This window comes from Pseudopodoces humilis, chromosome 3, assembly GCF_049639895.1.
Source record: "Pseudopodoces humilis isolate 2021_Gansu_Grassland_sample_001 chromosome 3, ASM4963989v1, whole genome shotgun sequence".
NCBI classification, from domain to species: Eukaryota; Metazoa; Chordata; class Aves; order Passeriformes; family Paridae; genus Pseudopodoces; species Pseudopodoces humilis.
In genome coordinates this window covers 23,550,053-23,562,658 of record NC_142202.1, presented here as the reverse complement: position 1 = coordinate 23,562,658, position 12,606 = coordinate 23,550,053, and positions in this window count along the sequence as shown.

Below are 12,606 nucleotides of genomic sequence, written 5' to 3'. Positions count from 1 at the left end.
GCACAGGTGTGGGACAGGACCACAGAAGCCATGGAGTGCTGCAGAGGGAGCAATCCCTTCAGCAGCCTGAGGGAGCAGGGAGTGAGCACACTAAGGGATAACAAAGACAAGGCTGAATTGTTATCGATTTTGTGCATGCTATAACTTTTTTAATCTGTTTTTCTCTTGATTCTGCTGCACTTCTACTGCATTTCATTCCTGGATTCCTTAGCTTCTTTGAGCTGAGGTCCTTTGGGATACTCCCTCACAGGGAGTCCCGCTTATCTCAGTTCTCTGGGTCTGAAGAAAACTTCAAAGCTCATTAGGATCTTGTTTCTTGTGTTTATTAGGATGTTATCACAAAACTTGGCAGGTCTCTCCAGATTTTCTGCACAAGCTCAAATCACTACAACCTGGCACACTTTGGGCTTTGATGGCACAAAATGGCCCCGAATCATGCGGCCACCTCATCTTTATATCTGTTTTTACCCTATTAACTACAGAAGTGCATTGTTTTTATATATTAACAAATAAGTTTTCTGTATCTACTTACATAACTAAAACTGCGACTGACTTTCAACCAATCATTCTTTGTGCTCCTAAAAACTGCAGAATCATGGAGAAGAAGGAACAAGGAGAACTAAAAACCACACATTTGTTCCTCCATCTTTACTCCATGTATTAAACACTCTAAAATCTATATTTTTCACTTCAGTGACATAGTAAACATTCTACTACTTTCTACTTAATTTTTTATAAATCTTGGTTTACCCAGGGATATTTGGAAGCCTTTCTGCCAGTGACAAATAGGATTAATACCTTTTTGGAGGATAGGACAAACAGAGAAATGTCTCTCCATTTCTGGATTCCTACACATGCTAATGCAAAAGGACAGGACACTTAACTTAGGTACAGAGCAGGACAGAACACTTAAAGGCCACAGCAGAAAATGGATAATTTGACTCTATTAAAGTCAATGGGGCATGCATAAATATACACTAAAGTCAAAGAAATCTCTGAATCATTATCCTTGAGAAGTCAGAGAGAGCTGGTGAAAGGCAAACACTGTGCTTCCCTTAGCATAGAAAGAGTCCAGGGAATCATATATCAGCTTACTCCACTTCCTGGAAGGTGCCAGAGCAAATGTTAAATGATCAATTTGTAAGTACATAAAGGGTAGCAAGGTGGTTAGTAGACATAGCAGTTCTCATGTATCTCAAAGTTGTTTAAAAGGGGTATTGAGGTTAACTATTCTCCAAGGTTGTAAAGTGAAACAAAGAGTAATTTGTTTGTTTCACAGCAGGGAAAGGTTAGAGGCTAGACTGGAATTTAAAGCAATTTCCTACTTAGTCACAAGGACAGCAAAGTTCTATGAGAATGCCTACAAAGGTTATGGAAATTAAGCTGGAGATTTTCAATAACGTGTTGGGTAAATATTTGCTAAACAACACTTCAACGTGACCTCAGAGCAAGAAGGCAAAATTGCAAAAAGATATATTGCAGCTCTCTATTAGTCAAACTCTGTGTTTTGTGTTTTCAGGGCTTTTTCCTCACAGTTTTCAATACATTTATATTTTTCTTATAGATTTTCACATATAGTTTTCAAAGACAATACCAAATATCTGTCATGAGTCCTGCCAACTCAGAACTCTACGAGGATCTTCAATGTATTCAATGGCTTGAAGACCTAAGCTCATCATCCATAAGATTTTATGGGAATACTACTTTTCACTCAAAATAAATAAATAAGGAGTGGGTACGGCTCCCCTTTATAACTTTAAAATCCTAAAATAGAGAAAATATTTTCAATGGGACCAAAGTGTAATCTGACTCAGAAATAAGAGAGTGAGAATTGCTTTTTTGTAACACTGATATTCAAAAAGCTTAATGAGCTATCTTTAAAAGTTCAGGACTGGTCATAAGACAAAGAAAAATAGATATTATCTTCTAGTATTGAAAGCAACTTAAATTTAAAATGTTGAAATCTACTTCTCTTTGTTAGGTTTTAAACCATCCTGTTCTTATTTTGCATTAAGGAATTTTGCATGGCTTACGTCAACAAGAATATATGCAACAAGCTAACAGGAATTTCTTAACCATGCAACTCAAGTCTTGGGCTCCTGATGAGCTACTTTTGCTTTACTGAAAGACAAGAATTAATGCAAGAACCTTTAATTAGGCCTCATCTTCCATGTCTTCCTGGACTACCCTTTGTCACTTTGACAAGACCTACATAAGAGCATGTAGCTTAACACTAGCCTAAAACAAGCAATCATTTAAACCCATTACACCCATTTATAAACCCAGAATAGCTGTAAATCATGTAAATGCACTGTGTTGATTTACAACAGCAGACTGGAAAAAGACTGTGGTCCATGATTACGACAGAGCTTGGATAAGATTTAAATGTTTCCTCACACATTGACAGGCTTTGTTTCATATCTCACACATGACAGGAGAATGCTGTCATCACAGTTATATTACTACATGCTAGATTTTAGCAACATATATGTCTTTTCTCCATTCTGTAAAGTGAGAAAGCTTAAAAAATCTAAAGCAATTCCACCTTTTCTTTATTTCTCTTACACCAGTTTTTAATTATTATTTCACAATGATATGTGTTTGTAATAATTTTCCCTTTTGTTCCCACATAAATTGTGAGCACTTGAGCTTCAGTCTTCCAGTACCTCAGCCCAGATTTACAAAACAACCTCAGTCTCTCACTTCACTGACCTTGTTTTGCATCTACACTTACACATGACATTTTATTTATCTGAATGAAGATTCTCCTAAACATCATTTAGCAAATCCCTTACCTAGGCATGTGTCCTTATCACAAATACAAATTATGATGTCTTTATAAATAACCGATGTAAAAAAATATTTGGGTTCATAACCATCCTCTGCACTCTATATTTAACATCCAGCATTTTGCAGGACTAGGACCCAGTGAATAACACAAATTATAAGATTTGTATCTGCAAATAACCGTTGCCACTGAGAAAAAAACCAAAGCATGTGTTAAAAACACCAAAAGTAGACAGGTAGAAATATTTTGAAAGAATAAGGCTCTTTTCTGCTTATATTTCTAAAGGGTACCCCATCAGAACTCATGGGACTTACCATGGGTATAAAACAGGTATAAAACTCTTTTAGTCCTAAATCAAATCTTACTCTGGAGAACTTGAACTCTCAAGAAGGTTCCAATGTAAAACATCTCACAGTGTGTGTTAGATTCATGGAAGCACAATTAATACAATTCTTTCATACATAAAATCCATAATTCATGCAGTTCTTTTTACACAGCTTGATTATCACTTGCTGCAGTACTCCTAGAAAAGTGTTAGTCTGAAAAATAAACTTAATTGTGCGCAGCAGAATGGGAATGGTCATGACTGCATTATTTTCCCTTTTAATCTCAACAGATTATGTGACAGTGTTGTTTTAAACCTGGTACTGTAGGAGAATTTATTTTTATTTTACATGTATGTGAATTAAAGGACTGTTCTCTTAAAGTTATGCAACATGGGATAAGATTAATTAAAACCTTTCATTTTGAACTCTAGCAGTACTTTAAAAATAATACATTATATTAATTCTGTGAGAACGGTTCAATTCTATCATCTTTTAATTTCAAACATTAGGTTTTCCTTTCAGATAAGGAATATAGACAAGGTATCTTGGTTTCTTGTTCTGCACTTAATTTACTCCATGCTCTCTGCCTCCTGGTCCTCTTTTTAAGAGTATTATCTTCATCAGTTCTTCATCAAATAAAATAGAAAGAGTGTTCGATTTCAGTAAAGGAAGTAATGAAAACAGATGCTTTTACCTCTTAAAATCAGTGTTTTTGGGTGTTCTAATCATTTTGGGAAATTAGGGCTCCCACAGCAAAATACTTGTACCCAAGAAGTGTCATGCAGAACGAGAGGAAGCATGCTGCTGAAATTCTATTTAATTCACCAGCTTTCATAACACCCCAGTGCCGTAGCAGGACCGCTGAACTAATCAATTACTGCATGTAACTGCCTCACAGGAACAGCTGCACAAATAGATTGAACACTGCAGAGATCACAGGTGCTGGGGCTTTAAGTCAATCATCTGTGCAAGCACAAATATTTGAGGCCAGCGTCTCACATAACACCCTCTCAGACAGCATGGAAACAGGCTTACCACAGCCACTTTAGACATTTCTTACACTCACAACCTACGCTTTCCAAAGTCTTATCTGCAGAGCCAAAGTGTAATGCTAACAAATCTCTCTAAAAATCAATTTAGGTTAGAGACCAATGCTGGAAGAATTATTTGGGTAGAAATGCAACAACTGAAAAACCAGGAAGCAACCTCATCTTGAATACCTTCTCTTTGTGCTCCATTTTTTTCAACCATGAAAGTACCCTGTATTTCTGTAATTAAACTGTAAAAGACCAACATGGTTGGTAAATACTCCATAACGCTAGATTTCTACTATGTGACACAGAAATGAAAACAAGCTCTTTTACATTTCTAATCGGTGAACATCTCATGTTAAATGATGAAACTAATTAACAAATATTGGAAGAAGGCAGAGCAGCAAAGTTGTCATAAACTGTTTGCTCCTCAAACCCTCAGATCAGAGGAAAAAGTCAGCTTGGGTCACAAACCCTGCATATTTTATGTTGTATTCCACAAATGAAGTTGTACTCTTTTGCATTGAAAAGCAGCGTAATGGAATGTATTAAACAAAAGAGAATAACATTTGAACAAGCCAGTGCTAATCAATACTTTGAAGCTACTTGTAAGCACCAAGGATCAGACCATCATCCCACCGTCTGCCATAACACAGAGGAGAGGGGAAATTTCTCTGCAAGAAAGGAATTAAGTAAAAAAAAAGGAATAGCAAATGCCAGTATGTTTGCCTGACCTCACTGCAGACATATAGAGAGGGTGAAGAAACACAGACTAAGCGATAAGCAACTCACTCTAAAATCTAGTGAAATTTCGGGGATTTTTCCCTGCGCCTACAGAAGCAGGCAGTGAAATCTGGAGTGTCAATGTTTCTGCACACACCCCAGTGTATTCCCTGTGAACTTCACAAGTAAATTGTTTTGGAATTTGATGAACTCTTCCCAAAGACCTGAACTACATTTACTCTTAACTTACAAAACACAGCTGGGATAGAAGGGGTGTATTTTATCATTTCACAAGACTGCCTAATCTGGGACTAATCTGGAGCCAGGTTTTGACACTGCTGAAGTCCAAGACTGCAATCTTATGCCTTGCAGTATGTGTGGAAAATGGGAAAATAGAAACTTCCACACATGCTGAAGGGTTCAATCTGCAGCCTTGGGAGGAGCTTGGGTTAATGTAATGATAAAGGTACACAGACATTAAGTAGAAAAATTAGAAATTTATGTTCCTATAGTTGTAAGTAAGAATATGCCTTAAGTAAGAAACTATATTGGGTAAGATAGTAAAGAGTTTTGAAATGCAACAGTATGATTTATAGAGTAGGCTAAGGATTTAGAAGTTATACTAGAGATAGAGTTATAATAGAGATATGTGTGTGTGTATGTTACCTAACATTATCGGATGAAGATCAGACAGAGTGCAGCAAAACTTAGCAAAGGTGATGGGTTAGTAATTAAAAGCAAACTCCATGTCAGCTGTCTGTTGGACTAAAATGTTATGTATTACTGTGTGAAGAAGAAACTCGTGACTACCTTTGAGCTATGGCTGAGATCTTATCTGATATATTAGAGCAATAAATCAGATCAATAGCACCAGTGGTCCCATCCCTCATTATTCATCTCGACAAGTATAGGCTTCATTTTATCTGGCTGTACACAACAGGAGGCTTCTAAAAAAGCCATAGCATGTCCTGAGAGGAGGAAACTAAACTGGGATCATTCATGATTCTTCTTTAAGGCCAGAGTACAACCAGCCACTCTAGAGGTATGACAGGTATCTGAGGAAAATGTGCTGCAAACCAGTCACCAGGGTTTCTCTGACTGAATCTGAGTCTGCATGGAACTGACCTTAGGTTTAGCTTTCTTGTGATTAATTAGCTAATAGATACCATAAATGAAGGCAAAGGTTGTAAAAGACAAGCCCTAAAAGCGTTGCACTGAGAGAAAATGCAGAGTTTTAGAAAGAAAGCCAAATATTGTGTTCTCATGAAGTCTCTTTTCATTAAACCTGTCATTTTTCATCATCACAAGCCTGAATTTAAACTTCATTTTTATTAGGAATAAGGATGACTTTTTTCCCCCCCACCACCAGTGTTTGTTGATTGTTAGAGGGGAAAACAAGACAATTTTATTGTCTGTGTCCTGAGGCTGCACCCTGTGTACAGCGGCTGTCACCCTCTCCTCCCTCTTCCCTGCTGAATTGGAGCAAGTGCTTCAGCAGCTACACTGTAGGACAGATACATGTGGAAAAAAGGATTCCTTGAACACATTATGTTGTTTTTTTTATTACTCCATCTCTTGCCAGCACAAGGTAGGATCTATGACTGGACTGGAAAGCCTAACAGGGGACAGTAATAAAGTGGCAAATGCTTAACCCGCATTGCAGTAAAAGTTATTGGTAATACTGATGTGAATCACCAAAAGACAATGAGGTAGAGACTGAGATAGATTAGGTAAGTGGAATGACATTATTGGAGGCAGATTTAGCTGGTCCATCTAAGAGCACTTAGCTCATCACATATAACCCAGAGCAAACCGCAGGTTGCCCTGGATTTTATTGTCAGTATGCTCAGATACCTGTTTATAAATACCCATGAAAAAGAGCTCAGGGAAGCTCTTTTATCCAAAGTTCCCCACCAACTCCCACCTCAAAGCAGAGGAGATAGGGTGTTGGGCAAGGGGTTCTTCATATCCTATAGGAAACATTCTTGGGCAAAAGTGATTAGGATAGGACAATAAAACTAAATCTCCTGTCATTTTTCAAGTTTACTGCAGGAACAAAATTGCCAAACCACATGAGAGGATGAAGGCTTACATGCTTTCAGGAAGAATGAAGTAAAACCACAGTAAATGCTTCTCTGACAGTAAATTGTTGAAAATATTGAGTCATCATACCGGATGAGGAGCTGTACTTTTCCTTTAGTGCTGCTGGAGTTCACATTCTCACTGAATTGCTGTGGCAGTCTGCTTGAACTGCAGAATAAAAAAACATCCAGTGTCTGCAGGATTAGAAGTAATGAGATTAAAAGGGAGGAATTGCTATGTACCTAAAAGCAAAGAGCTCTAGTTAATACAGCAGGTGAGATTTGGCCAGTTTCTCTTTGACCTGCCTGTATAGTTAGAGATTTAGGGAAACTAGAAAAACCCCACCTTAAGCCTGAAAATACCTAGATTAATGTCCTAGGGTGACTTTATGATACTGGTATCCCCAGTCGTCTGGTTTATGTTATATATTAAGTTCTGCACCTTTAAGACTGGCTTTGAGAGCAAGAGAGGGGGAAGAAGAAGCGCGCAGTTTGTGTTAAGGAAAAACATCACTCCCACACATCCGGCTCCTGGACTGTGGTGTCTGCAGCACGGACAGACAGCGGGACAGAGCTTCTCTCTGGATTTTAGTTAGGTTTTAGCTAGCTGAGGCAGAGGAGTTCCCTGGACCTTTGTTTTTTTCCTTTCCTTGGATCTGTGCAAGCCTGCTCTGGACTGAACACCCAGCCAAACCCCGGGAGCTCACGCCTGTGGCCCACCGGGGCCTGGGCCTCGGCACTTTCCAGCGCCGGAGGGACTGATAAGAACCTGAGCGAGCCGAGCTACACCACGTGAAAAGGACTTTTCTTCCTAGACTTGCCATCCCATCGAACAGCGAGAGGTTTTATTATTTAATATTACTCAATTTCTGTTAAATAAACAGCTTTGTCCACTTCTCTCCAAGGAATTTTTTTTTTCCTTGACCAGTTAGGGGGAGGGGTCATTTGAATTTTGTTTTCCCGGGGGAACCCCCATTTGGAGTTTTTCTCCCAAATTTGCCCTAAACTAGAACAATTAAGATTTTTCTTACTGATAGTAAAAACTGAATTTCTTTTTGCTATGATCAGTGAAAGATTATACCAGATGAATTGGTATATCTTCCTGCTCAAATTGATGATCACCCATCAACTAAGATGTGTTAGGTCTCCAAACACTAGTGCCACTTAACCTCAGAGAGTAACACCTGAGCTAATCATGTAGGTGCTGTTTTGTCTCAGTGCAGCAGGACTCGCACACAGTTTTGAACAGCTACCTGGAGAGAAGGCCAAGGGCACTGCAGATGCACCTGTTTCTTTCCACTGGCTTTAGTATGAACTTAGACAACCAGCTCAGACATAGACTTCCCTGACAGAGAGATCTAAATTTAGAGCAGTGAAACCCTCCCAATGTGCACTCCTAACCCACTGCACACTGGGAGTAATTTGATGTAATGAAAGAGAGTTAAATAACATTCCTTGGTTGTTTTATATGTCAAGCACATGAATGAACAATTGCCACAGCTCAGCTGACACACATTGACTATTTTACTTGCTGAGTTAACTTCACTGTGAGAGTGAGCTGTTAATTATACAATATCCTCCAGTTATATCCGTCCTGGTTATGCAGGAAGACTAAGGCACACAGAACTCTCGGACCTGGGGTTGAGTTTTGTGGGGTTTTTTAGCATCCCAACATTGTTTTAGATTTGGCAGGAGGAAATATGGTACATTGGTCATAAAATAAACAATTCAGAACGTCATACAATCTCTTCTGTTTTTTTCCCCCCAAACACATCTGAGCAGCTCTAGCTATCCAGAGTCTCAGCACTTCTTAATTTCTCTCTTATGGGTGCGTGGGGAGTCAAGATCAGGTAGCAGACTGATGTTGATTATGGCTGAGCAGATGATGTTTGGATTCCCAGCCAAGAGCAAGGTATCATGTGTCCTGTCTGTTTTCATCTCTCTGGTTCTCTGTGGATTTTTCATATGACATTTTGCAGCTGTCTTCTTGTATCAGCTTTTAAAGTTTTCTGTTATTTGTATTGCACCCTTGTAAGTACTGTTGTCAAAGTATTTTCTTGATATCAATTTGTTCTGAGTTATACAATGACAAATGGTATCCAGAGCCTTGTTTTACCTGGCATTCTTACAGCTGGACTTACTCAGAGTTGTCTACAATCATCCTTTGGGGCTCAGTAAAGCATGTTGAACTTAAGAGTAAAACTACCATGCAAAAAGCATGCACTTCTCAGTCTTAAAATCCATTCCAAAATAATTTCATTGGTTTTCCTTATGAATCCTCAGTTCTCTTTCAATTATTTTTTACCCTTCTGTACTCATCTCTCTATTTAATCCAATCCAAAACCTACGTAGCTAAGCAGATAAGGCTATAGTATCTTCATATATACATATATGAAGATATAGATATATAAGATATAATATATATGTAAGATATAGATATATATCTCTTCATATACACATATATATATGTATATACATCTATTGGTCCTCTATGTGCCCAACGTGATTTTTAATATGTCTTCAAATAAAAGCACGTAAGTGGCCAGTTTGGGTCTGAAAACCAGTTGTTATAAATGAACAAGGGTACTGATAGAATTTTCTTTATTAGTTTTTGCTGGACCAGAACTACAGATGGTGAAGACTGAAGCAGGCCCGGTATAAAATGATAAAATTGCTCTTATGACATAGGAGCTATATGAGTTTAAGTCTGAAATCTCCATAACACTTTTTTCATCAGTACCTCAAGAGCCTTCAAGGGTTATTCATGCTGAGAGAGAGAGACAGTCATAACTTCTCAGGAGTTATAGACCAAAGGGGGCGTGCTCCTTCAAGATTCACAGCAAGGTACTATTCCTAGAAACATTTAACCCTTCTGGAGCTTACCTGCTCACAGAATTTGCATGGAGAGAATGAGTTCATAGGCTGGTTAAACGTGCAGAGCCCTGCTGAGATCACTGGAGCTGTGTCCCCAGCGTGGGTCTGGAATCACAGCTACAGGTTTAGTGGTATCAGTATGAAGGCACCTTAACTAGCTGCCAGGAAATATTTACAGTGAACAAAGACATGAGCTCTTTGCAGGAACTCACTTTGCCTGTGCAGTCTGGTAGGAACAGCCCAAGGCATTCTCCTTGAGAAGGTGGGCACATCCCAGGTATTAATGTGGACTGGGGTAATGAGTCAACAGCCCTCAGATGTGCCATTGTGCTCTTTAGCAGTCCCAAGGCAGCTGCTATTCCCTTCCACTGCAAGGAGACTGTGAGTGCATCAAGAAGGGATGTGAGGGAGGCCATGATCCCTTCCTCCTCAGTAAATCCATCCAAGAGATGAGCAAGGTGTGCTGGGCTTCTTCAGAAAAGCCTCATTTAGTGAAAACTTGCTTCACATGGCAAGGGAAAAAAAAATCCCTCTCCATTTGTTGTAGTCAGCAGCTCTCCAAGGGGCCCAAGGTAAATTTCTCAGAGTAGCCATTATGCAAAGTGCTCACTTCTCAGCATCAGAGGAAAAGTTCAGCAACTTTCATCCAAAAATCTGCTTCCCTAGGGCACATCCCACCTCTTCTGACACGCAAGCAAAATGGGTTTCTTTTACCAGCTCTCTGTGCGTGTTCATCACTTAGTGCAGCTCTGCTGTCCTCCCACCACCCCTCATGCTCCCTCTCGGGGAAAGCTATCTGTCACAGTAAAAGCACAAAAGGGATATGGCAAAACCACAATTTCCCAGGTTCATGAACATAGTCTTCTGCTGCAGGACATAAAAAGGAACAAAGTAATATGACTGCCAGATCTTTAGGTACTGTAAATGAACAAGAATATGGGTATATTTACTTTATCATTTTCACCAAGATGCCATCTTGATTCAGACTGAAGTAGGAAATTTTAAGGACTGAAAGCCCAAGAACAAATAAACCCAATCAGTTTGGTGTATCATATGATATGTCTTAGCTTAATTAGTTTCTCTCAAAGCACATTTCTTTTATAGCATCCTGTGATGCAGTGAAACATTAAAAGAAATGTATTTTAAAGGGACTCAAGGGCTCTATTAGGTCATCCTTCCCTTGCTGAAGCAGACAGAAATAAATTTTCAAATGTCATGTGTCAGAAAAAGTGTAGTTAACAGGGCAAAAGACATAACTTGTTTTTAAAGTGCTGCTGCTGTATTCAATAATCCTCTGACCTGTGCTCGAAACTGTGTGACATTTCAGCTTAATACTGAGAAGCCTAATAAAACAGGTAGTGTTTGGAATAATAGGAAGTTTTGAAAATGCTCCTCCAGGGCCTTCATGGAAATGAGCTTTTTTGTCCTGTACTCAGCTGTCAAGTCCAATTACTAATGGTACTTCTATGCCACAAATCTCAGTTAAGAAGTCAGTGACCTGCAATTTGGGGCTAGCAGGAACTGCATATGAATTTTATTTTATAAAACTATTTTAAAGTACTGTAAGAATGTAAATTTTTTTTTTGTAGTCATGCATCACATGATTTGAAGCAGTGGGCAGATAATGATTCCTGAATTATATTCTTAGCACTTCTGTTTTCCTGATGCTTGATGGTTAAGTATTTCAGTGTTATAACTGAGTAATGCCAGGTAGGGCTTATGTCTCCATTTGAGTGACAAGCAAATATATGAAGGCATATAGATACATATATAATACCTTAATAGATTGCTTACTGCTACTCACTTTTTGATTTTCTTGGTCCACATGTAGACAGTGTTGTGCTGAATCCTTAGGCGAAATTCCTTTTCTCAGCCTTGATACAGTTGCACCAGGGGTGTGGCAAAAAAAAAAAGTGCATTTGAGTGTGAGTAAAATCATAATAATTGGTGACACTTGGTGGAAGATGGGAGATCTTTGTGAGTATACTAGAAGCATTTAAATTCAAATATTAGGTAATACTCACTGAGAACAAAACATAGCAATCAACACAGCCATTTTCCAGCCTAACACTTTCTAAGAGTTTGTGCAGTAAAATTGATTTCTAGATTGAAAACCCACTACCTGTATGCTAGAGCCAAAAAAGAGCATATGAGACCAAGGACCTCATTACTGAGGTCCTGAGACAAGAGAAATCAATATATATTAAATATTATATTAAAATTATATTATATTAAAATTATTAATATAATTTAGTATTATTTATTATTATTTATTATTCTATAATATCATAATTATATTATAATTAATATAATTATTATATTAAAAATAAGGCAATTCAATATCCAGAAAAAAAATACAAGGAGTGAATATGCTGCTTGTATAAAAGGTAATAAATAAAATCAGGATAAATAAAGAAACTTAATAGCCATATGTCTTCAACAATCAACATGGACAACACCCCACATTTGGAGGTAACAAATAAGGGCAGTGGTAAATGTAGCTGGAGCAAACTTTTTTTGAAATGACAGATAGTTTTAACACCAGAGAGCCATGCTAAAGCCATTTGAGACTTTCAAGTTTTATGTTAAGACAGATTGCCTTTAAAAAAAACCCCAGTAGTTTTACTGCATTTTCAGCTTAGTTAAAGGTTTACAGAGATTTCCAGTCAGGTTCTGTAATTTACAAAACACTCCAAGTGGGTTAGCACAGTCTTTCTACCCAGACTGTGCTGCAACTGTGGAAAAGCAATTCTTCCTGCACGTTTTCTGTTTGATAGCACTCG